At 35.5% G+C, this 26907-nt stretch overlaps 2 protein-coding genes and 1 long non-coding RNA gene across 9 annotated transcripts in view; 2 read left to right on the top strand and 1 right to left on the bottom strand.

Moving 5' to 3' along the window:
- The window catches only part of LOC117689995 (serine/threonine-protein phosphatase 6 regulatory ankyrin repeat subunit B-like), a 568848-nt gene that overhangs the window by 253167 nt on the left and 288774 nt on the right, over positions 1 to 26907 (bottom strand). The window lies entirely within an intron of this gene.
- LOC105343765 (cysteine-rich venom protein latisemin) overlaps positions 1 to 26907 on the top strand; it is a 182459-nt gene that overhangs the window by 34864 nt on the left and 120688 nt on the right. The window lies entirely within an intron of this gene.
- On the top strand, positions 748 to 26755 carry LOC109619610 (uncharacterized). Its single transcript, XR_010708837.1, has 4 exons — positions 748 to 844; positions 19130 to 19188; positions 26414 to 26485; positions 26728 to 26755. It is a non-coding gene; the product is annotated as an uncharacterized lncRNA (long non-coding RNA).

The raw sequence follows: 26907 nt of genomic DNA on the forward strand, positions 1-26907 counted from the left end.
CAAATGGTTGCACAAGTTTTTTTTCTCTCTTTTTTGAGGAAAATCAAATACATATATAGAGCGCAACTTTCAACAAGCATGCAAATTTTAAAGTCTTTAGAACTAGTTTTAAATAGACGAATTGTTGATGAAAATATTTTATTTGTTTAAGCCTGACATCAATGATTGAATAAATGAATGAATGATTTCTGAAAGAAAAAGCTACCTTTATAAAGGCTGTTTTTAAAAAATAGCAAACAAACAAAACAAAACAAACAAAACACCCCCCAAAATTAAACAAAACACACACAGAGTAAAAAGATTTTTTTCTTCAGATTTCTTCATTGATGATAAATGTGTATATTGCATTGATATGTTGAGGTTCTAGAAAATGTAAAATATAACGTCACGACTAAAGCACCGGCGGATTATTTTACACAGATTTTTTTTATTAAGAGAAAATTTTAAAATGGAGCAGGCGGAGCCTGTGGTTAATAAAAAATACATAAACTGAGAATCTGTAAAAATTCACTCCTCAAAAACAAATATATAAAATAATGTTTAAGCATTAAGCAAAAAGACAGACTAAAAATGAGAGAGAGAGAGAGAGAGAGAGAGAGAGAGAGAGAGAGAGAGAGAGAGATATGTAATGTGATTTCTTTAAAATTACTTTTTATAATGTTTGGTCAAATGCTACATAGTGATAACGACTGAATTAATGACTGGGGTAATTAAATCGGGCTCGTAATGGTAAATGGAATTTCGGAACTTTTAAAAAAAAACCGTAGGTTTCCGAATGTACATGGCGGGGAAGCTGAACATATTTCATCGCTTCGACAAACAGGTTCAAGGTGACCCTTGGAAGGTAGGGAGTATTTCCTGTACTAATACTGATATTGTGCAATAGTATTATTTATTTTGGTTAGGCTTGATTAAACAGGTTTCTTTTTTCGACCGAATTTTGCATATTCAAGTTGATTCTAGGCTAAACGTGTCATATGACGTCACAAATTGATAGCATGCAATGGCTGTCGCCATCCCAGTCGTCGTTTTATTTTAATGTGTGATGGATTGCTCATTACAAATCGCGTATTACGAACATCACAAAATTATTTGTGATTTTTTGAGTGCAAGATGTGGAAGGGTGTATCATACATTTTTATGTATGCTGATATGTTATGACATAACCTGTTAACCTTTCAAAGCTGCTATGTAGGAGAATCTCCCCCTTACCAACTTGGCTAAGGGGGAGATTTTGCGTAAACGACGTTTTTTTTTTTACGTGAAATGCAAATATATATTAAAAATACAGTAAATAGACACCTTATTTTACCATTATAATTAATGCATTTGCAATCATTTTAAATTTTATTATTTCTATGACTACCAGTGTGCAATTATAACTTGTGTTGTGTTCAGAAAACTATTAATTTGTTTGCATGGTACAATACAAGAAGTCAATAGTGCCACCTTTTATATTAAGTCTTCTTATTGTTGAGTATTGAACCATCACTGCATGCTGACATCTAGGGTAAACACAGAAAATTTATTTTGCGTATTTTGAATATGCAGTGAAACCCAGTTAAGAAAATACCAGTAAATAATATTCATTAAAATTATTTTTTGCCTTATATATAGGAAAGATTTTTAATTCACAAAACAACATGTATTTCTCCAGCGTCGTTTAAAAATGATCTCTGTTGTAATGTTCATAGCATCCCTGTAAATCATAGTACCGGTACTATAAACTTTAAAAACTCTTGTGAAATGCTTTTACACTTTTTCCTCGAGCTTCACTTTTATCGGTAGCTTGTATAAACACTCAGTGTTCCAAACTCACTTTGAGTTTTACCGACGGTGCTGACCAGACAGAATTAGTCACGACTCACTGCACGTGGCTTGGGTGCTTTACCTGTGCACCTGTTAAGTGACACCACTGGCTGTGTATTGTTTTCTTTGGTGTTACAGAGTAAAATCAAGATGTTTTAAGCTTTCACTTATTTTTTTTATAAGGCCTATGCATAACTAAATACGTAACTGATTTAAGTCAAAACCGGAAGTAATCGTAAAAAGTTAACTGGACTATAACATGTCATACCATGATCACGGTAGACAGTACTTGGATGGATTTTGATATATTCAAGCTACACAGCAGCTTTTTTTAAGCTCAAAATCAGAGAAAAACCCACAATGGTTGATGAAATTTGCATGTAAAGATTCAGAATTAGGAGGGGGGGGGGGTATGGGGAAGACAAATACGATTGTGGGAGAAATTTGTCTCCCGCGCGGGAGATAGGTTGGATGCGGGGGATCTTGGTTTTTTAGGCTGTTTTGCGGGATTCTCCCGCGCAATGCGGGAGGGTTAACAGGTATGTTATGATGAGGTTGATTATTGTACACAAACAAAGCCAAGTTATAATTATTTGAGATTTTTGTGTTACTTCACAAGCCAAGAATTTGAGTTTCAAAACAAAGGTCAATGAATAAGCTCAGAATGAACAACTTTGTATTGCCAATATACCTATGATAACTTTCATTGCAAATGTTTATAAGTTTGATCTTGAAGGGATGATAAGAATATTAATAATTTGAGTTGTGATTTTATTGAGATGATTAGATTGACTTCAACAAATGAAGCACCGATCAAGCAGTCGTACTCTTTTTTTTTTAGTCCCAATAATTGGTAGCCTTTAGAATCCATTCTTATATCTTGAAATGTTGAGACTCAAGTTCATTAAATCTTAGACTACATTATATTAAATGCTCATATCATAATCACTGTAAACTGTGAAGTCTAAAAGTATTAGTCATGACTAAACCACTTTTTATCGTGGGCGCTTAATATGTGCCGTATTAATTTAATATATGCTCTATGTAATGCCATATCATTTCATCTTTATATGTATTGCTTTTAGGTCATCTGAGTCACTCAGATGGCCTACTGCAATTGGTCTTCGCCCATGGATGTACGTTGTGCGTTTACAATTTAACATTTTTAAATTCTTGTTGATAACTTCAGGGCCATTTGTTACCACTTTGAATTAAAGTATCTCTAGGATAAGAGGATTCTAAATTGTGAAAATGACAACCACCAGGGGGTCATTGTCAGAGCCATGCAGATATGCCAAAAAAAATTCAAATACTCAAAACCGTTCACACATGTTGGAAAAAAACCCAAACTTTTGGTTATAATGTCCATTCATGAAGCTCACCTAAAATGTGAAATTCATTCAGACCACTAGATCAGGGTCATGCAATGGTCTTAAGTTGCAGGGGACTGTTTTTTTGACAACAATTCACTGTAGCAAGGGATGTGTCGTCGGAACTGTGTAACAGGGTTTGAAATTAACAGTCGCCCACTCGCCATTTGCAACTAAGTTTTCGTGTGGGCGATTTGAAAATGGGGCCCACATGGCGATTAAACAATTCCTGATGCCAACACATTTTTTTTTCCAAATTTGTGCGAATGTTTGTATTTAGGTTGATCACTCAGACGCTTATCTTTATCTATCCTCACTGTAAAGCCTAAACATCTTGATGATCAAGACTACTGAAGGTCGTTATCAGTCAAGCGTAGTGTAGATACAAAGTTGTGAAAATTATGACTTCTGAGGGTAGGGTGGGGCCACAATGGGGGGTCGAAGTTTAACATAGGAATATATAGAGTAAATCTTTTAAAATCTTCTTCTCAGAAACTAATCAGCCAGCAAAGCTGAAACTTGTGTGGAAGCATCCTCAGGTAGTGTAGATACAAAGTATGTATTATGTATTATTGTACATTGTCTAGATAGTTTGTATTATGACTCCATTAAGCTGATTTTATCATACCTATTGTTTCTCAGGTGAACGATGTGGCCCATGGGCCTCTTGTTTGGAACAGGTCACATGTTTAATAGATAATAGTACTATTTCAGACTTGCATAGTTTATTAAACTGTAATATGAATGAATCACAGAGGAAGCTTCAGATGCAGAGCTTGATCTCCATTATCAAGGATGCTAAAAAATATATCTTAGTTATTACAGGTCCTAACTTCACCAAACTTGAATGGATGTTGTGTCTTATGATACAGATGCACCTGACAGGCATGGATGTTGAATCTGAGCCATAGGTTGCAGATGCTGGAGCAGGTTAAGGTTTTAATTGCTAGTGCCCTCTGATGATGATATCTTAGTTATTACTGGTCTGAACTTCACCAAACTTGCATGGAGATGCGTCTTATGTATACTGATGCACCTGACAGGCTGAATGCTGAATCTGAGCCATAGGTTTCGGATGCTGGTTGAGGTTTAGTTTTTTTGGAACAGGTCACATGTTTTATAGATGATAGCTTGCATAGTTGATTTAACTATATTATAAATGAAACACAGAGGTTGCTTCAGATGCAGAGCCTGATCTCCATTATCAAGGATGTTAAAGAAATCTCCTTCCTCACTCAAACCTGCTCGATAGATAGATGTGTTTGTTGATAAATGATATCACATGACTCCTATGATATAGTATTGTATGGTATGAAACAATATTGTTTAATATGATACAATATAATTTCATATGTAATATTATAAAAAGTTATAAAATACGATATGATATTGTATCAATTTTTTTGATATTTTATGTTATGATATTGTAACATGATATCGTTATGTATAGTATTGTATATTATGATACAATATTGTATAATATTATATTGTATTATTAATTTATTATTTTATCACATGATACTATTACGTAAGATATTGGGGGATCGAAGTTTGAAGTTTTACATAGGAATATATAGAGTAAATCTTTAAAAATCTTCTTCTCAGAAACTAATCAGCCAGGAAAGCTGAAACATGTGTGGAAGCATCCTCAGGTAGTGTAGATTCAAAGCTGTGAAAATCATGACCTCTTGGGGTAGGGTGACCGTGGGGCCACAATGGGGGGAGGGTCAAAGTTTTACATAGGAATATATAGAGTAAATCTTTAAAAATCTTCTTCTCAGAAACTAATCAGCCAGGAAAGCTGAAACATGTGTGGAAGCATCCTCAGGTAGTGTAAATTGAAAGTTGTGAAAATGATAATCCCTGGGGGTATGGTGGGGCCACATGGGGGGGTATTAAAGTTTTACATAGGAATATATAGAGTAAATCTTTAAAAATCTTTTGCTCAGAAACTAATCAGTCAGATGATTCTTTATAATTGTTAAGACTTTGGCTCCAGGACAATTCTTCGGCCTCACAAGAAGGTTCAAAGTTTGATGTAGCTTTTTATCCCATATATAAACAATTGTTAAGGATCTTTTTGAGAACTGCAATACTCAACATGTGATATGACTATCAAATTATCCTGTTAGAAAAGGGACTAATGATTATAAACATAAGAATATCCAGGAGGAAAAATGGATTTTATTTATACAGGACCTACATGTATTATTGTACATTTAAAATGCACCAGTTAACCATTTTATACATAAAAAATTAAAATGATCTCAAATCGTATCCAAGTCTCTTTAAAGTTTTTGAAACAAGTGACCTCTGATGATAATATCAAAGTTATTACTGGTTCTAATTTCACTAAACTTGCATGGATGATGCTTCTTACGATATTGATGCACCTGACAGTCTTGAATGCTGAATCTTAGCCATAGGTTTCAGATGCTGGATGATGTTTAGTTTTTAGCTCACCTGAGCTGAAAGCTCAAGTGAGCTTTTCTGATCACTTTTTGTCCGATGTCCGTCTGTCCATCCATCCGTCCGTCTGTCTGTAAACTTTCTACATTTTCGACTTCTCTCCAGAACCACTGGGCCAATTTCAATTCAACTTGACACAAAGCATCATTGAGTAAAACGGATTCAAGTTTTTATAAATGAAAGGCACAGTCTTTTTCAAGTGGAGATAATTAGGATTTATTGAAAAGAATCTGGGGGTATAAGCCAAGGCAAATGCCCTAGACCCTCTCGTACGTCTTATACGAATTTATAAACGTACGAGTTAACTAGGTGTTTAAACAGAGGAGAGTATTGTCCAAATGAAAATGTCCAAAACTGCGAGAGATGAGTAATCGACATTTGGAAGACGTAAGTGCGTTTAAATTTTGTAGTATCTATATATACTTATATAATTTAAAACTGGCAAATTTGTAATGACAATAACTGACTCATTTAAAGAGTTTAATTAAATGGTAATGTTGATTACTTTCTAATAATATTTTATTAACCGTATAATTTATCTCAGTGTAAATAATAAAAATAATGCAGTTGAAAAGGAATGATCTGCATCCCCGCATCAATTAACAGTACCAGGTATTTTTGAAGATATTTTAACCTAAATATATAAACAAAGCAAAGATCAGTTAATAATTTTATCATTCAGATTCATCAACGTATTCCCCTGCATCATCAACACTTGTTTCATACCCCCTGGTTTCAATTACATTACAGTTATGGCTATAGCAACCCAGGTACCAGATCACACTACAAATGTGAGAGCAACAACCCAAAGTTCTTGCTCCGCCCTTGCACTGGCAGTACCATGATGTCACGGCACAATCTGTGAACTTAATCCACAGTTTGTACAGGGTACTGCTCGAGTGTCTAGATTGAAGCCTACAGTGAATCAGGTCGGATTCCATTTGTGACACATCAATAGCGTACTGACCAGTCTCATCGACATGTTCTCTAATGTAAGAGTTTGCCTGGCGAATTTGATAGGTTCCAAAAGTTAATTGTCTAACATCTTCTTCCGACAGAGTGGGAAAGTTAACTGCAGCATCATGTGTATCAATTCTCTTCCAGGATTTAGAGTTAGCACGATATTTGTAATGTGGTTCCGTATCACAGAGATTTTTCAAGACATTTTCATTTTTCTTTGCCATCATTAACATTTGGAAACCATTACCAAGATCGTTTGGATTATCTGATTTTAAGGGTGGTCTGTATTTGTTTATCAAAGAACATACGATTCTAACATAGTCACCTATGGAAGGAATGTGCGAATTACACACCACATTGTCCAAAAATCGCCATTTTTTAAGTCGACCGTTTGATGCCTCCACTACCCATCGGATTTTAGTAACCAATCGTGATGAATTTGCATCGGATGTAGAATGTTGTGTGCAGGACTTTGGTAAAAAGACTGGCATTTGTGTTCTGAACCCGCATTCATTTAGAAAATCAATGGAGTCACGAAAACCTCTATCAATTACCAGAACATCGTTTTCATTGAGAAAATTCAAAATATTGCATCTATTTGTCTCCATTATATTTTTTATTATAGAAGCGTCATTGTTTCTACCATTTGCTAAGTAAGGCCCAAAAACTTCTAAAATGTATCCGGTTGTTGTTGTCACCAAAAATGGTTTCACCAAAGGCCGTCCTTTGTGCATAGAATAAGAAAGTCTTTGGAATTTATACATTGAACTTTTTTGTATGTATATATACGTACTGTCTAGAACTAATATGACAGTGTCTGATATGGGATCTGAAAACAGTTGTTTTGATATATCTGTCGTATGATTATCTATGACATTTTGTCTAGTAATATGGTCAAAACCAAGGTTGTGTGGAACAAAATCTTTCATAATCGCTTTTCGAGCACTTTCAAACGATTTTGGCTACTTGTCGCCTACATCGAAATCCACAAAGAGTAGCCAGCAACCCATTCGATAAACCGGACTTCAACTTGAAAAGAGAATACCAACAGCGTTTCTAACTGTTCGATTTTGTGTATTTCTCATTGACGTTACATGTAAAACTAGATCGTCGAAATTGAGTTTGGAGATTCCCAGTAAAGAATTGTAATCTTCATCTTTGATAAGTTTATCAAAATTTAGGTTGTAAGTGTTACAAGAACCCATTGCTCTTAAGCGAACGTGTTCGAGTAAATCTTGTATTTCTTTAGATGACAGTGCAGAATTGTGTTTCTTATATTTATCAAAGTCAACATGTAAATGATCAATATTAAGCCGTTTTCCAAGTAAATGCTTGCGACAACATTTGCACCCAACTGGTACAAGCAATTGAAAGTGAATGAATGCATCCATTCGTGCCTCTTTTGGTACAACTACTATGTTATTTCTTTCGCAACAAAACACGCATTTGTTATGTGACTTTCCTGCCGATACAATGGGAAGTGAAATACATGGCGAGTTAGTTGTTGAATTTCCTTTAGGCGCACACTGTACCTTTGATTTGGCTTGTATTCTGCATTTCGTGCATATTTGACTACTTTTGTCCAGTGTATGTCCCTGTTGTGTTAACAAGGCTTTCAAGGATTGAATATTATGAGATGATAATTTCGGTCGGGGTGTGATCAAATCTATCATAAAGCCCTTCGGGCTTTATTGGATTTGATCGCGCCCTGACCGAAATTATCACCTCATAATACTCAAAGAATGATTCCTTATTCCTTATATAAATCAAAACCAGATAAAACACATCAGCATGTTTACCAGTTGTTTTTTTCACAGTTCTCGCGTGAATGTCAGTGTAGATCTTACCTCCTTCTATCACTAAAACATCATTTAAGGAAATGGTATATAATAGAAATTCATATCTACCGTGTTAATTATGTTTATAATAGGGGAATTCCTATATTCAGTTCAAGATCCGCTCCTGAATTCTCATTGGCTGTCCAAAAATAATACCGGTCAAGGTCAGTAAACATGGCGGACAAATTCAACTTATGTTGTTGACATACACGAAAAATAACCGATATATGGACTATACTTGATATTTTGATTAATTTATGCCATAGACATCTACAATGTTTGAGTTCAGGTAAGAAATGCAAATGTTATAATTGTCATTTATATACGATTTGAGACGAAATCGTTGTGGGAGTGAATCACACTTGCACCATTACAGAGATCCTATGGAGTTGTAGCCCTCCCCCCCAAAAAAAAGTCGGGAGAGGGCTCCATTATTGCAGCTAATCTACCCTCAATGCGATGCGCCGCTCAGGCCTTCAGGCCTTTGATTTTTCTATGGACCTACATGGGCATTTGCCTCAGCTTATTCCCCCAGATTCTTTGCTGATATTTTTTAAAAAATTTCTTTTCGAAAACTATTTGGGAAGAAAAGCTGAAACTTGTATAGAAGCATCCTCAGATAGTGTTGGTTCATTTGTTCAAATTATGGTCCTTGGGGGTAAGGTAGGGCTACTATGGGGGGGGGGGGGAGGGTCGAAATTTTACATAGAATATATAAAGTAAATCTTTAAAAATCTTCCTCTCAGAAACCAATCAGCCAGGAAAGCTGAAACTTGTGTGGAAGCATCCTCATGTAGGTTAGATTTTAAGTTGTGAAAATCATGACCCCCCAGGGGTAGGATGGGGCCACAATTGCGGGTTGACCTTTTACATAGGAATATTTAGTGTAAATCTTTAAAAATCTTCTTCTCAAAAACCAATTGCCCAGGAAAGCTGAAACTTGTGTGGAAGCATCCCCAGATTGTGTAGATTCAAGTTTTTTAAAATCATGGTCCTTGTGGTAAGGTGGGGCCACATTTGGGGAAGGGCGAATTTTTACATAGAGTTAATCTTTAAAATCTTAAATTCTCAGAAACAAATCAGCCAGGAAAGCTGAAGCTTTTTTTGAAGCATCCTTATATAGTATAAGTACAAATTTGTTAAAATCATAATCCTCGGGGAAGGGTGGGGCCACAATGGGGGGGGGGGGGGGGGTTGGGGTTTGGGTTGAATGTTTCAGGGGTGGGATGGGGTCACAACAGGGGGGGGGGGCAAAAATATACATAGGAATATAGATAGAATTTTTAAAAAAAATATCTTTTCTAAAAAGCACATGCCAAGAAAAGCTGTAACTTTACTAAAAGGAACCTCAGATAATGTAGATTCAAATTCTTTGAAATCAATATCTTGAACTGTAGGGTGGGGCCACATTGGGATTCCAATTTACAATTGTTAGTTGTTTGATGTAGGTTTATATCCCATATATAAACAATTGTTTCGGATCTTTTTGAGATCTGCAATGCTCAACAAGTGATAAAGATATAAAATCATCCTATTAGAAAAAGGACTTGATTATAAATATAAAATATACAGGGTAAAAAAAATGGATTTTTATTTATACAGGGTCTACATGTAAACTACAATGTCCAGATAGTTTCCATATGACTCCATTAAGCTGACTTATCATACCTATTGTTGCTCAGGTGAGCGATGTTGCCCATGGGCCACTTGTTTGGATGTTTTAAGGCAGGTCTTGCATAAATTATCTAGCACACTTTTTGCACAGTACAGTTTGTTTTGTGAACAGACGGTTCACTTTGTGAATTGTACGGTTCGCTGTGTGAACGGTAAGGTTTGTTTCTTGCACAAACGGTACGTTTTAGAGGTGTAGTAGCACGTTTCAGGGTCTGTAGTACATTTAACTTTTGTTTTGAAAAATAAGGCAAGCCCCAGATAAAGGGCCTATCGGATGCTAAGTAAACCTTGTCCTTCCTCACTCAAACTTGCTTGATAGATGTGATTGCTGATTACGATATATTATATTTTATCATATCCTATTTTTAATTTTAATGAATAATGTGATATAGTATATTATCAGATATGGTATTGTAACATAAGATATGATATTGTAAAATATTATATGATAGTGTAACAATATGATTTTTGATTTATTTTTGTATTAAATCATATAATATATTGTATAATATGATATTGTATAATATCATTGCTGTTTTTGAGGTCAATACGATGATTTTGCTACCTGAGAAGTGTAATATTCACCGAGCCCAAAGGACGAGGTGAATATTGCACTTTGAGGGTAGCAAAATCATCATATTGACCAAAAAAAACAGCAATACATGTAATTGTTAACCGGGTTTTCCAACGGAAAAAAATGGTTATTAAAATGGTGAAAATGGCGGGCGGGCGATTGGGCAGGTGGGCGGCTGCCAAAAGGGTACCCTCATTGTACGGATAACTCTCAGTGTTTTCCCCAGAAAATTTTTGAAGCATAGGGGGGGATGTGTCAGAGTAAGTGCGTGGTGCGTCATCAAAGCGCCTAAACCGGCGCGAAATCACTCTGCGTAATAATAATATAACCATTTGATGAAACGTACTAAATGATATGTACTATAATTGATGCATTTTCATGAAATCTACATCAACAAGGATCATTTCAATTTGTAATTATATTTTGATATCTGTAACTATATTTAATATACAATTTTTCTGGTTTTTTCTGGCAAAACCAATAACATTTTTTTTTCAAAATCAGTTTTTTAAGAGGTTGGTCCTCACAAGTTTTCACAAAACACAAGAAATATAGATTCACATTGCAGTTCAACATCAGCTTCTGCCCCACTCCTTCTTCTACATATTATATAGAGGAGATTTTTTAGGGGGGTGTTGAACAAGAAATAGGCAGAAGTCCATACAATTACAGCAAACTTGATTCAACTTATTCTGGGCAGATAATATTTCTTGTTTAAATTGGGGGTTTATATGAAAGTTTCTGTGATATCTTGACACCAGTCCCCTTCCCTGTTTACATGTATGTACACAGTTAATCATTTCATAGGCATACGATGTTTCTAGTCATGTGACTGCAAATAACTAGTTTTTGTTTTCTTTATTATGTACATTTTCTCAAGTTTTCAATATCCTTGCGGCAAATAAAGAGAATATCGAATCCAAGCTAACACCATCGAGTGAACATGTGCTCTTTTTAGATCTTGGAAAATCCACAACATTCGATAATGACGGAGATGACGAAAAATGCATATTATATTAAAACAAGAAGTAATCACGTCTCTATTTATGCATTAATCACCAATTTATAAAATCAGTTTTAATATATTTCAATCATAAGCTAAGTCCTTTTACAGTAAACCACGTGTGCACCCTTACTGAGATCGATGTCCAAGTTAACTGCGCTCACTGCGGGTGCAAGTGGTTTTCTGAAGTTTGAGCGGAGAAACGACAATTTATATATACTAATTACAGTTAAGATGTATAATAATTGTAAAAAGAATTTTGCTTTGAAATAAACATGCATAGCGGGAAGCATGGCGGCACTGTGTGATGCATGGCGGGGGAAATTCACTGCATGGCGGTACCGCCGTACCGCCATGCAAAATCACTGACTCCTCCTACAGTTTTCAAGATAGGAAGTTATTCTTTTGCAGATCAATTGTACATATATCAGAGGTGTGCATATTGCTATGATTTTGATTTCTGTCAATTTATGAAAAAAATACCAGCTTTTGAACTTACTCATCTTTTGGCAAAATATTGCATATAGGGTACCCTTATAGTACGGATAACTCCTCCTACAGTTTTCAAGATAGGAAATTGTTCTTTTGCAGATCAATTGTACATATATCAGAGGTATGCATATTGCTAGGATTTTGATTGCCGATAATTTATGAAAAAAATACCAGCTTTTGAACTTTAAATAGTCATTTTTTTGGCAAAATATTGCATATAGGGTACCCACATTGTACGGATAACTCCTCCTACAGTTTTCAAGATAGGAAGTTGTTCTTTTGCAGATTTATTGTACATATATATCAGAGGTGTGCATATTGCTAGGATATTGATTTCTGATAATTTATGAAAAAAGTACCAGCTTTGCATATAATTACTCCATTTCACTGGATTCGGGTTGACATGGATTATGGATACAGTTCACATAAAAGAAAACCCGGTTTGCTGTCACATTGACAGCTTTTCACTTGTTTTATTATATGATTCCATGAGTAAATCAAACTACTCAAAACACTATTAAAGTCATCGTCCAGCAAATCAGTCAAAACCGGCACGTCTTTTAACCCCAAGGAACCCCAAGGAAACCCCAAGGAACCCCAAGGAAACCCCAAGGATACCCCAATGACAGAAATGAATAACTATTGATACCCAAGGGGGTCTCATTAGAGTGCAAGGGTCACCCCTTACCCTTGGTACCCCAATTATACCCCAAGGAACCCCAAAGATAACCTAATAATACAGATTTATAACTCCTGATACACCATAGGAATCCCAAGGAACCTCAAGGATACCCTAATGATACAAATTTTAAACTCGTGGTACCCCTGGGGACTCACTGGTATTCCAGACACACCTCTAAGAACCACAGGGAACCCCTGGGATATCCCAAGGAACTCCAAGAATACCCTAATAATACAGAATCATAACTCTTGATACTCCATAGAACCCCAAGGATACCCTAATAATACAAATTTAAAACTCTTATTAACCCTGAGGACTCATTGGTATTCCAGATACACCTCTAGGAATCCCAGGGAACCCCATGGATATCCCAAGGAACTCCAAGAATACCCTAATAATACAGAATCATAACTCTTAATACTCCGTAGAACCCCAAGGATACCCTAATACATTGTTATACAAATGTAAAACTTTTTATAACCCTTAACCATTAATCTGAGAGCTACCACCTGGCAATATACAACGGGTGTCTACCTGCAATTAACAGGTATTTTGGTGCCTCTCAGGTGAACATTCTGCGCGCATAATGGGTCAATCCATTGTGTTGTACCCACGAAGGGGAGATAGCCCCACTCCACACTTCCATGATCACTTCTTGTCTTTTCTCAAAAGTAATCCAATAAGGGTAACACCCCCTATGTCAATAGTAAAACAAGTTTGGGTCTTTGTAACTGAACAATATCTTTCCCCACTTCATTTGAAAATTTCACCGAAGAAACATTGTCATATTAAGTGTTCATATGAATGGTTCACCGGAAGAATTGCAGACTTCCTTGTGGTGACATGAAATTTAGTGCCCTATTTTCATGAATTTGATATAATTTGTTACTGATTCAATATTGGCTGATCATCAGTTGGTAAGAGACAACAAATTCTGCCGATTAACGGTACTCGCATATGATTTTCAACCGATTTGACAACATTAATTGTTAAATTCATCCAAAGTGAACAGATATTTTAAGTCAGGAGAAACATTATTTTTATCATACCAGTATGTATTGGGGTATCACAACTGTTCCTTGGGTTGCCCAGATGTTTTTATGATATTCCATTGAGTAATTGGGTATTAATTAGTAATATGTTTTACAGTACAACCATTGGGGTGGTTATTAAATTTTATCAATTGGGTACCTTGCAATTGGGGTTCCTACAGGTATCCTTGGGGTACCAATAGTTGACCTTTGGACTCCAATGAGTATCCTGGGGTATCAATAGTTATCAATTTTTATAATTGGGGTATCCTTGGGGTATCAGGAGTGACCCGTTGATATTTAATGAGACCGGCCTTGGTCATCAAATTTACTTTCCACCATTGAGGTATCTATGGGGTTCTCAAGGGTATCCTTTGGGTTTTCATTGGTATACTTGGGATTCATTTGGGTTCTTTGGGGTACTTATCACTTTAAATACATATGTTTAACAGTAATATATTTACAAATTAATGTATCTGATGATATTTTTTTTTATTTAATTGTTTTAATGAAAAACCAACAAAATGACAATAATCCCACCCTTTGCAGTAAATGGAAATACCGGTAGCCAAGCAATGCTCTTCTGTTGATAAAACTTTGAATATCTTTCTAATAAGAGTCTTAACAGATGCAGTTAGTTGTTTCAAATTTTCCTCACTTTCTGCTATGGTTCAATGGAACTCCATATCAGAAAATTGATCCCATAGGACTTTATATATGATTTTCTTTGACAGGCTTGTTAAATTTAATAAACTCCCAAAACATTACCATAATTACCATACTATGTAAAAATATGTAAGAAAGAAAATTATTATTACAAACAATTTTAAAATTGCGGAAACACTACAATCATATCACGACAGCAATTTTAAATCTAATTTAAATTAAATTCCCTATAGGGTCACTTCATCAACTTGCATGACTAATAAATTTAAACAACTTCTAAAAATAGTTCACTTCTTTATTCTAATAATGATATTATTTATTTCCTTTTAAATTAGCCCCAAAGCCACTGCCCATTTTACAGATTATCAATTTTCCATACACACATGCTCCATCTAAACCATGGCTCAGATAATGGCCCCCTTGGGACAAATGAATTCAGCCAGCTCCTAAGAATTTATCATTGACAAACAAAAAATCTGCATTGTCAGTTGATAGAATACTTATAAAAGATAAATTTAGTTAACGCATAAAGACAAAAAACCTCCATTTGAATGTATTTATATAAATATATTTTAGGGTGTTTTAATGCTATAAATTAATTAATAAAATCTGTAAGGATTACCTCCCTTACTTTTCAACATCAGTGAACAAAAAATAGAATGAGGAAAATGAAAACTGTCATAAAATCATTAAATCTTGTCTGATCCTAAAAAAAATTACAGGTGCACATCTTCAGATGGTGATCAACATATGTACAAATTTTCAGACTGTTCCATGCAGTAGTAAAAAATTCTATAGGGGGGACAAAGTTGCATCTACAGAGAGACGGACAGACAGACGGATAGGGTGAAACCAATATACCCCCCTAAACTTCATTTGTGGGGGTATAATGAGACTCCTGGGGTATCACTAGTTACTAATTTCTATTATTGGGGTTACTTGGGGTTCTAATGAGTATACTTGGGGTTCCTTGGGGTATCCTTGGGGTACTACGAGGTGACCCTTGGATTCAAATGAGACCCCTTGCGTATAAATAGTTATTAATTTCTATCACTGGGGTACCTTGGGGTGAGCCTTTGATTTGAATGAGACCCCTGGGGTATCACTGGTTAATAACTTTATCATTTGGGTTCCATGGGGTTCTTACGGGTTTCCTTGGGGTTCCTTGGGGTACCCTTGGGGTACTAAGAGGTGACCCTTGAAGTCCAATAAGACCCCTTGGGTATTAAAATTTATTAATTTTTGTCATTGGGGTTCCTTGGGGTATCCTTGAGGTTCCTTGGGGTTCCTTGGGGTTTCCTTGGGGTTCCTTGGGGTTCCTTGGGGTTAAAAGACGCACCCGTCAAAACATGGTCATACTAAGAATTTGATGACACCTTCAGTTCCACTTCTGACACATCAAAATTAGTGCTGAAATTTTCGGGTAATTGGTCTCCTTCCTTTACCTCTTTCACACAAGTTTCAGCACGGAGAGTTTTTGATATTTTATCTGACATCCTGCGTTTAATCTCGGGCTCAGTCTGAACAGAGTAGGTTTTAAGACTGGACTCTGCTCGGTGCCCCGTGATGCACATAATGTGTCGACCTGCAAACAAACCTGTTGAGTCCAGGGTGTGTACCAGTGTTGAATGATTAGTGTACCTATGCGATAAGCCTGCTTTTTCAGGTATCCTTGACATCATGTTTCCTAGAGTATTGTGTCCCAGAGGTATGTTATAGTACCAAATATGTGAATTTACATTAAATGTTCTTTGTGGCCTTTGAAAAAATCTATCACACTTTGGATTTAAATGCCTTTTGTACTTCATGAACTATTTCACTGTATCATCATCTATAAAATATCATGTAAATTTTGAGAACTTTTAGAAGACATTGAATATTTTATGTATAATGTATAAGGAGTACTACCATAATAAATCATAAATATGGCCTAAATGTATATATAAATGACCAAATTCTGATACTTAATTAACTTCTATTCATCTGTAGGTTCTTATATCTAGAAAAATGTTATTATAAATAGCTTACAAACCTGGCATTGCGTACATTCTTCCTTCAGCTGTGTTGGCTTCCAGATGATGGTTTTACCTGAGTTCGTCCTTGTCCATGTATATGTAAAGATGCTTCTCGGCATCATGCCCAGCGCTGAAATCTGAGATCCTGAACTGTTGTAAATTTTTACGACCTTGACCGCCAAAATAAAGAACAACATTTACAAAAAATTTCTCCAGGAGATTTAAGTTGTTTTCTAAATCAGATGATTGGTACATCAGTTTTAAGTCATTCTTTTCAATAGTAGGGTAATGTGAAATTCTCCCTTCCTGTTTAGTTTTGATTCTTTGGTTGCAGCCTTAAAAGCGAGTTGAGATTTTTATACCCCAGCTCCGAAGGAGAAGGGGGTAAACTGTTTTACCCTTTTGTGTCTGACTGTCCGTCTGTCTGTCCGTAACAAACATTTCTGTCGCATTTATCTCAGCAACTGTTTATCGCATATGCTTGAAGTTCTAACAAACTTTTTGATTTAGGCATGCCATATCTTGGGATATATTTTTGTACCAATAGGACATCAACTTCCTGTTAAATGACAGATTTTTTGTTTTAGCCAAAATTTTTAAACAAATTTTCGTTAAAGATTTCTCCAACTATTTACAGCAGATGCTTGAAATTTTAAAACACTATTTGTTTAGGCATGCCATATTGTGGGATATATTTTTGTACCAATAAAATGTCAACTTCCTGTTAAATATGACTTTGTTTATTTCTAGCCAGAATTATTAAACCATTTTCGTTAAAGATTTCTCAGCAACTATTTATCGCAGATGCTTGACATTTTAACACACTATTTTTTTACGCATGTCATATCCTGGTATATATTTTATTACCAATCGGACGTCAACTTCCTGTTAAATAGGACTTTGTTATAGCCCCGGCAAACGAAGTTTGGGGGGGTATATTGGAATCACCTTGTCCGTCCGTCTGTCTGTGCAGAATTCATGTCCGGCCCATATCTTTCAGCTGATAGATGTGCATTTTATTTTCCAGTGAAGTGGACATGCAAAACAATCATAAAGACACGTCCGTCCACCTCTATAAAGAGAATTTTTTATTCTATCAGTAGGTCGAAGTACAAAGATAGGCATTATACCCACATATCTGCACTGATCATATTTCGATTTATCTTGCGAAATTACAAGATAATGGATTAAAACATTTGCAACCTAGCTTTTGCGTAATTTTTCGTAGATAACTTGCGATCATGTTTTCATTTAAAGTTGCATCGCGATTTTGATTGACACCCTTCACGTTTATATAATTGATATTAATTTTGCTCTTGTGCATTTCTTTAAATCAGCTGTAAGTTATATTTTCTTGCACTTTCCCATAATTTGTTTGCTATAGATGGCACGTATATAAAGTACAACTCAATTATATAAAGGGCACTGTGATAAATGATAAAAGTAATAAAGGTACTAAAAGTAAATCAAACAACATGAAACTACAAAAAGTGTGTATAAGCAGTCTCATCAAAGGCTTGAAGGAAACAAGTATGTGTTATTTCAAACCGAAAACAAATTCTTATTTCGATGAAATCTATATAATGATATAGCACTGAGCTCTAACTTCAACACTGTCATTCCTCTTAACCTTGTAATATCTATTTAATACAATGAATCTGTTTTGTTGAGAAATTCAAATGATTAAACATCATACATGGCAGACACAGCTGCCTAAATTATAACTTCGCATTGTTTTAACTGCCAATTTTGTTGCCTTTTGATTATAGTCGGCATCTTTATTGGTAAGAAGTATATCGAATTGTTCTTCATCAAGTGATGCAAATTGTGCCATTTTGTTTCGCCTGCAAATGATCCAACTGAATGCAGTGAGAAACATGAAATTTCATTGGATCATAGAATAACGATAACGAATCATATCAGTTTGGAAATCATCAATCTATTTTTAGTCCTATGTAGCAAAAATCAAATGTTATATTGACCTCCTCACGTGCAGGTGAACATAACATTCTGTTTTTTCTACATTGTTTGGTATGAGCCAATCAGAGAGCTAGGAATTAATCAATCATATAATAACATATGATACATCATAGCATATGATCTGTTGATTTGATATTGTATTATATTGGGATAAAAAAGTCATTAACTATGATTTTCATAATTCATGTTTTATGATCAAGTTGTTCTTAGAAAGATGATGCATCATCTTGGTGAGCTTTGTAATCTATGATTACCTATGTTTTTTTTTTTTTTGTTTTTTTTTGGGGGGGGGGGGGGGGGTTCTATCAAAGTTTTGATTTAGATAAAAATCTTGAAAGTGAGACAGATATAACGAAGTATAACGAAGTAAATCCTTTGCTCCCTAGGACTCTTTAATAACTGAACCGAGTTTTACTGTTAACTTTAAAACTGTTTAGTACAACAGTAACAGAGGTTGAAGAATGTTGAAGTAATGATGTCATGGTCTATGTATGATTGTATAACACCCTTGAAATGAAGTCTACTTGGTACTATAAGTTTACTTTTAACACAATTGTATATTGTAGATGCGATTACAATCATTCAAACCAGTCCAGTCCAGTCCAGTCCATACAGTATTGTTAAGGTATGGTGTAGATTTTTGCACTGTCATGATTTGAGATATATTAGTCAAAAACTATATTTTGAGTAGAAAATATAGATTTCATTTAAAAAAAAAAAATGCTATTTTTGGTGATTCATGCTGGAATGAAGGTGGTTTGCATTGCAGAAAAAATACATAACCTGCATTAGAAAGTTATCTAAATATTTTCTGCGATGATTCTTTCTAGAGCCTGCATGAATCTCCAAAAGTAGCTTTATTAGGTCACCCAAAATGACTCCGGTGACCTATTGCAATTGGTTTTCGTCTGTCATTATGCGCTCAGATTTTACATTGTGTGTTAACTTTTAAATTTTAACTCCTTCAAATCTAGATGTCCAATATTTAAAAATGTGGAATGATGCATGTAGCCCCAAAGAAACTTAAGGGGCAGGGCAATAGCCTATAGGGTATTAATGTATAAATGTTGTAATCCTCTCAAAGGATAAATCCTATAGCCTAGGGTACTAATGTGTAACTATTACTAATGTGTAGTAACTATTATGATCCTCTTAGTGGACTTTATCTATAGCCCATGCAATGTCCTAATGTGTAATTGTTATAATCCTCTCAGAAGACACTATCAGTATTCAGGGCACTAAGGTGTAAAGGTTAGTACTAATGAGTAACTGTTCCAATTATCACAGAGGACTTTATCATTTGCTTACTTTACAAATGTGTAACTATTGTGATATTGTCAGGGGACTTTCTCAACAGCGGAGGGTACTAATGTGAACTTGTTGTGATCATCTCGGGAGTCTGACCCATATAAACCTCTTGGTAGACAATGTCAATAGCCAAGAATACTAATGTGTAACTGTTGTGAATCTCTCAGGGGAGAGTATCAATTATACCTAAGTTACTAAAATGTAAACATTGTGTGTTTTTTAATCAGAGTATACAATATGGCACAATTTTGTTTAAATAATTAAAATAATAACTTGTAGAAATATTTTTAATCGGGATTCAGAAGAATTTACTTCCCGCATTTCATAGAAATGAACAGAATATTTTCTTTCTATGTTTAATTTTAATTGTGTTCAAATTAATGATGAATAATCTATCATTGAAATTGTTTGCATCCTTAAATACTGAGTCCGACTACCTTGAAGTCATTAAATTTCTATTGGCTATTGACAAAAAAGAGACGCGTGACCATCCAATGAAAACGAATACACAGAGTTTGATTGACAGGTTCAGCCAGGTGCAGGTCTTACCCGATGTCAGAGGTTATGTGAACTGGTTGTACACAGCCAAATAGTCTCAGTAACTAGTCTTCTTTCAATACGCATACTTTTCTTTTGTTTGTTAAAAATTAATTCAATTTTGTAAAAAGATAAGTATATCATTTCTTATAGATTTTTTTCACGAGAATATCTCAAAGGAGTTTTGCCAATCAGTTTAAAGTAATGTTTAACACGAGCGCTATTTTGAAACAATTAAATTGTCAGAGAGTTCAGAATGAAATCTGAGGAACGTTTCACACGGTTCTCGCACGCTTTGCCCGAAACGATTTACACGCTTTGCCCGAAACGCTGCACGCTTTGCCCGAAACGCTAAACGGTTTACACGAAACGCTTCACGATTCACACGAAACGCTAAACGGTTTACACGAAACGCGTAACAGTTTACACGAAACGTTTCTCGCACGAAAGTCGCACGCTTTTTGGGTGTAGTAGTACGTTTCAGGGTCTGTACTGATGCACCAGACAAACTTGAATGCTGAATCTGAGCTATAGGTTTTGGATGCTAAAGGTGGTTTTAAGAGCTGGTTAAAGTTTTTGTTGCAGGTGCCCTCTGATGATAATATCTTAGTTACTCTTGGTCCTTACTTCACCAAACTTGCATGGATGGTGCGTCTTATGATACTGATGCACCTGACAGGCTTGAATGCTGAGTCTGAGGCATAAGGTTTTGGATGCTGGAGGAGGTTAAGGTTTTTGGAGCTGGTTAATATTTTTTGAGCAGGTGCCCTCTAATGATTATATCTTAGGTACTCCTGGGTCCAAACTTTATCAAACTTGTGTGGATGGTGCGTCTTATTATACTGATGCACCTGAACGGCTTGAATACTGAATCTGAGCCATAGGTTTTGGATGCTGGAGGAGGTTAAGGTTTTAAGAGCTGGTTAAAGTTTTTGAAACAGGTGCCCTCTGATGATGATATCTTAGTTATTACGTGTCCTAACTTCACCAGACTTCCATGGATGGTGCGTTTTATGATACTGATGCATCTTGACAGGCTTGAATGCTGAGTCTGAGGCAGACTAGGTTTCGGATGCTGGATGAGGTTAAGTTTTTTTTAACAGGTCACATGTTACATAGATAATAGTACTATTTCAAACTTGCATAGTTGATTAAACTGTAATATGAATGAATCGCAGAGGAAGCTTCAGACGCAGAGCTTGATCTCTATTATCAAGGATGCTAAAAGATAAATCTTAGTTATTACAGGTCCTAACTTCACTAAACTCGCATGGGTGATGCGTCTTATGATACTGATGCACCTGACAGGCTTGAATGCTGAATCTGAGCCATAAGTTATGGATGCTGGATGAGGTTTAGTTTTTTGGAACAGGTCACATTTTATAAATAATAGCTTGAATAGTTGATTTCACTATAATCTACCGTAATGTCTCGTGTATAACACGCACTTTTTTTCACCCCAAATTTACTCAAAAGTGGGGGGTGCGTGTTATACATAGGACCTAATTTCTACCCCGTTTTTTTCAGGACATATTCAGCTATCCCCAGCTACACTAAGACAACCCATATCATGTCATGTACTGTGATCTACCGTTTACAAAACGATTGGGTCGATTAAAACATCTTATTAACGATCGGGTCAATTAAAACATCTTATTAACGATCGGGTCGATTAAAACATGTTATGAACGAATATTTACAAATCCTTTAAAAAAACGTACATTAAAAAATAAATTTAGCAAACTTTGTTGTTTATTGTGTTCCTGTGTTATGTTCAAGATCACCATTTTGACAAAGCGTGATCAATAGTTACGCAACAATTTCCGGTAGCATATTTTGTGTCTCGTGCCCGACGATATATTGTAGTATAGTGATATTACATGAACTTTGGTAAGTAAGGTAAAAGAAGTTTTAAAATAAAATTGTGTTTCCCATTTTATGTTCGATTTCTTTTAAGTTTAGTTATTGAATAATGAATTCAACTTAAAACGTTTACCGGTAATTAAATAGACAGTGTCACTGATAGGGACTCATTATACGCTCCGCTTCACATAGAACACCGTTATACTTGATCATTGTTTATTTAGCAATAATAATAGCACAATAAGAACAGGTAAGACAAGGAATATCTTGATTGTATACTTATAATACACGACACACTCAAACATTATGTAACTCGTAAACACTCAGCACTAGCTTTGATGTACATGTACATACATGTACATGTTAATACGCTATCAACAATTATTTCGTTTATTTCATTGTCGACCCATCGCCACGTCTTTTTCTGTGAATCCGTAGAATTCTTCTTTCTCACAGTCGCTGTCGCTGTCAAATAGATGTTCGTATTCTTCCTCTGTCCATGGTAAATCGCTGTCTGCTAAATAGGATCGTCGTCTTCATCCTCGTCTTCTTCTTTCTCGTTGTCGCTCTTGTCATCCCAAAGCAGGTCGTCCTCAATCCCGTCCAGGGCGTTGGAGATCCCACACTTCTTGAAGGCTTTAACTATGATCATCTTAGGAAGCTCCAACCATGCGTGTAGAATCCACTGGCATATGGTAGGGAGATCTGGCTTCCTGCGTAGTCCCCCTTTGGTGTAGCTATGGTCCCCATTCAGCATCCACTCGTTCCATTTTCTCCGTAGACTGTTCTTCATGGGCTTGTTGATGCTCACATCTAGTGGTTGCAGTATGCTGGTCATTCCTCCGGGGATGATCTCTGGTGTCGTCTTCTTCTTTAGTAATTTCTTTGTCTTCTCTGTCTTGTGACATCTGAAGGCGTCCAGTACAAGTAGGCTTGGCTCGCTGGGTCTTGTCCTCTTCCCCCATACAGTCTTGATCCAGTCGTGCGTCAGGTCTTCATCCATCCATCCTTTTTCGTGTACTTTAACTATCACTCCGTCAGGAAATTTCTCTTTAGGCAGAGTTTTCCTCTTGAAGATGACGTATGGCGGCAGCTTCCCTCCATCGGCTGTACACGCAAGTATGACTGTGAATCTGTTCTTTTCATTTCCCGTTGTCTTAATGTTGATAGTTCTCAGTCTCCTTTGGTGGCGACTGTAGTGGTGTAGGGAATGTTGAATGTTAGTGGCGTTTGATCAGCATTCCCGATCTGATCAGGGGCGTAGTCGTTCCTTTTTCTTTGCTGTATAATGAACCGCTGGAAATCTGTGACTTTTTCCTCGTAGTCTTCAGGCAGGCGCTGGGCTATGTGCGTTCTTCTTCTCATTGACAATTTGTGTCGCTGGAAAAATCTGTAACACCATCCCTGGGAGGCCTTGAAGTTCGCAATCTTCATCTGTTTGGCGATGATCTTTGCCTTGATCTTTACTTCTCTCATGGATACGCCAACCCCCTGCTGCCGCATGTCCTGGATCCAGGCGTTGAGCTGTTCTTCCATCTGTGGGTGGAAGGTCTCTCTGCCTCTCTCTGCCATCTTCTTCTTTGGGAGTTGTTGAAGCCGGTCTTTCTTCAGCCGCCACTGTCTGATGTTCGCCTCGTTGACATTGAATTATCTACCCGCAGCTCGGTTGCCTTTCGTCTCAGCATACTTGATGATCTTCAACTTCTCCTCCGTCGTGTAGGAAACTCTTTCTTTACCCATCATTGAATTCTCAGATGATGTTTGATACCGATGTAAATCATACCCCCATATTTATGTAAAATTGTAAGAACGAAAAACAATACATATTTTGTAACTCCGCCCATTTAATTATGATAAAAAGCGGCTTGTGTTTTCTTTAGATGAGACACTGACACTAATATCGCTTGGGCTAAGTTCCAATCACGAAATTGCAGTGATTGCGCTTGGGTCTCATTACGATAAAAACGGCTTGTGTTTTTTAAGATGAGACACAGACACTTATATCGCTTGGGCAAAAATTGCGCTTGTGTTATAAAATTATTATTAAACATCGATAGTTCTGTGGGAAAATTACAAAAATTGCTCTTGGGTTATAAAATTATCATTAAACATCGATAGTTCTTGGGAAAATGGCGGCCGTCGATTTTCATTGTATTTGCTATGTTCCGATCACAAAATAACAGAAATTACGCTTGGATTTTAATATTATCATTTAACATCGATAATTTTGGAGGGAATGGCGGTCGCTGATTTTTGTCATTTTTTGGGTGCGTGTTATACATAGGACCTGCTGTTTTTTTACCAATTTTTGGTCAACTTTGAGGGTGCGTATTATACACGAGTGCGTGTTATACATGAGACATTACGGTTATTGAATTGCAGAGGTTGCTTCAGATGCAGCGCCTGATCTCAATTATCAAGGATGCTAAAAAAAATCTCCAACCTTACTCAAACTAACTTGATAGAAGTGTTTGGTTAAATGATATAACATGATTCCTATGATATGGTTATTTATGATATGATACACTAATTGTTTAATATGATACAATATAATATGAAATGTTATATTGTGAAAAGTTATATGATACGATATGATATTGTATCAATTTTTTGATGATATGATATTGTATCATGATATTGTTATGTATAGTATTGTATATTATGATACAATATTGTATGATATTGTATTATTTATTATTTTATTACTGTACATGATATTATTTCATATGATATTGCAATACATGATATAATTGTTATTATTGTATCATATTAATTATAAAATATTGCATTATATATAATATCATATATTGTATATGATACAATAAATTATCTGTAATTTGTGATTATGTATGTTTTTTTCAGATTCAAAGTATTGATTCAGAACCCTTTTCTTTAGTTTTCTTGGTATTCAGGTCAAGGCCAATTTGAATGGCATATTAATGGCTAAATATTTATGATTTCTCTTGCATATGGTCTTGTTGAGATGACAGTAGTGCAATTTCATCGGCAAAATCGAGGTCCTCTAAAATTGACATTATGAACCAAGTAATGCCTCATCTCTTGTTTTCTACAATACCCAGTTGATGGCAATCAGAAACAAAATGGCAGAGATAATCCATCTATATCTGACTCCTGACTTGACTGAGAACCAGTCTCCTTGTTAGTTAGAATGACTGCACATACAAAATGTGTATGTACTTGATGAAGGATACAAATTTCTCTGGCACTTCATAGGCTCTTACTATTTTCAAAGTGTGTTTCTGTGAATACTGTCAAAGGCTATCTTGAAATCTATGAAATTTAGGTATAGTGGAGTAGTGTTTTTTTTGGCACGGACAAACAAATTTGTTTATATGAGCACTGGACTGGACGTGGTATTTTTTTTATTTTTGCAAAGCGTATATAATGTGGGGATCGGCGATTTAAGACTTTTTAATTGATTAAATCTTAGTCACACTTATGCTTTCCTTTAATGGTCATTAACATCTATCAAAACAAGCATTTAATTCAAGTAGAGTGTAACTTCAAGTGACATGTGAGAGTTCTTAGACATGATGTTACAGACTAATTATTATGTCAACTAGCCCTGACAAGAAAGGTAGAAGATAACAAAACAATAAAAGAAAAAAAAAGGTTTATGACATAATGAAAATGGAAAACTGATTTTTTAATGTTTTATATGAAAAATAATACCTGATTCTGAATGAAGAAAATAAACATATGTCAACTGTTTTCTCCAGGCTGGTTAAATTTTAACAGGGCTGACAATAATCTAGCTGTTCAATACCAACAAAGTTATTTTTTACAAGATAAACAATAGAATAGGATTCATGCATGATCAGATAGGATTAATGCACGATCGAACAGTATACGTGCATGATACATTAGGAGTGATACACCATTGGAAAGGATAAACAATGTTCATGATAAACCTTATTTATAATCGTGTTAAAGGTCTTACGCAAGGAAATAGCCAATCAAACTGAACTTAGTCAATTGTAGTTCCATATATATGAAGACAATTTCTTTTCTTTCTTCCTTTTTTGGCACCTTATTTTAGGCCTATAGTATTGATTTTGGACTCAGTGGCGAGGAGAATTATTGGAATTGTCACACTAATTTCAATGGAATTATTTTTTTAGATGCGCATGATGCAACTTCCTGGATGGTGCTGAGCCTGTTTGTCAACATGTGGAACCCACGTGTACTTGGGGGTAGGTATGTTTACTCTCAATTATCTCTCTTAGAAACCGCATAAGGCGTTATTTTTCTGATCTAAAATTTTTCTTGAAGCATTTAACTAAAATTTCTCGTTCATGAATTATATGCTGAGAGTATAGTTAATTACCGTAACTGAATTAAAGCTATATAGTAACATATAGTGAAATTAACTCCTTGTGTGAGACCTAAAGAGAAACATGAACTTTTATTTAAATTGCATTTTTTCGAATTTCAGGAGTTGTCTCCCTTGTTAAAGATCAACGGTGAAATTTGACACCTGTATACCCGTATTTCAATCAATCGTCTCAGTCCTCGTTGTTGTGTCCATCAGACAGGTAAGAAAATCAAGATAATTGTTTGCAATCATTTTAATCAGATAAACAAAGAAAAATATAACATATTTACATGAACTGAG

The sequence above is a fragment of the Magallana gigas genome, chromosome 8 (assembly GCF_963853765.1).
Source record: "Magallana gigas chromosome 8, xbMagGiga1.1, whole genome shotgun sequence".
Taxonomy (NCBI): Eukaryota; Metazoa; Mollusca; class Bivalvia; order Ostreida; family Ostreidae; genus Magallana; species Magallana gigas.